A 981-nucleotide genomic window follows, 5' to 3' on the forward strand; every position below is an offset into this window, starting at 1 on the left:
CCTAGTGTTTGTGGTTTGTGCCTTGGCCTCTGGACTCTTTGGTGGCTCCCACAGTCCCAAGATGGACCAGACCCAGGAGTGGGACTCCTTTCTCTGGAGGAGAGCAGACTTTAACCACAGGGCCATAAAGAAAGTCTATTTGTTATCTGTTATTGTGTGACAAATGACCCCCAAATCTAACAGCTTAAAACAGTGAATGTTTATTATTTTTCAGGTTCTGTGTATCAGGAATATGTGAAAGGCTAAGCTGGGATGTTCTTGACTCAGGGGCTTTTACGAGGTTGCAATCAAGGTATTGGCTGGGGCTGCACTCATGTGACAGCTTGACTGGGGCTACAGGACCCATTTCTGACATTGCTCACACATGTGGCTGTGGGAAGGCAGCCCCAGTTCCTCACCACCTGGGCCTAACCATAGGGCTGCTTGAGTGTGCTTATGACAATTAAATTAGCTGCATATCAAGTGCTCAGTAGCCACGTGTGGCTGGTGGCTATTGTGTTGGACTAAGCAGTTAAGACTGACAGGTCCCCATGCACAGGGAACAGAAATTCAGTAGGATCTCCCACAATCAAATGTGTGATTCAGTTTGGGCAGACATGGAAATAACAGAGGGGCCAGTGGGGACCTGACCTACTCTAGGGGTTTACAGGAGGTTTCTCTCGCAAAGAGACACGGAAGCTGGTGTTCATCTAAAGGAATATGCTAAAATTCAGCTCTTGTTGCAATAATGCTGTGGAAAAAAATACCCAGCCTCAGGGGCCACAGCCACAAGCATTTATTTTCATGCTCCTGGGGCTGCATGCTCACTGAAGTTTGACTATTATAAGCTGGGCTTGGCTGGGGGTGTCACCAGGGAAGGATAAGGGTCATTGTCCACCCGTGGCAGTGTGAAGGCTTCCTCTCTCAAAAGAACTCACACTGGGATATAGACGCTGCCACCATGGTGGGGCTCTGTGTGGCACCGGTGCCCCTGTGTCCCCT

This window comes from Lynx canadensis, chromosome A3, assembly GCF_007474595.2.
Source record: "Lynx canadensis isolate LIC74 chromosome A3, mLynCan4.pri.v2, whole genome shotgun sequence".
Taxonomy (NCBI): domain Eukaryota; kingdom Metazoa; phylum Chordata; class Mammalia; order Carnivora; family Felidae; genus Lynx; species Lynx canadensis.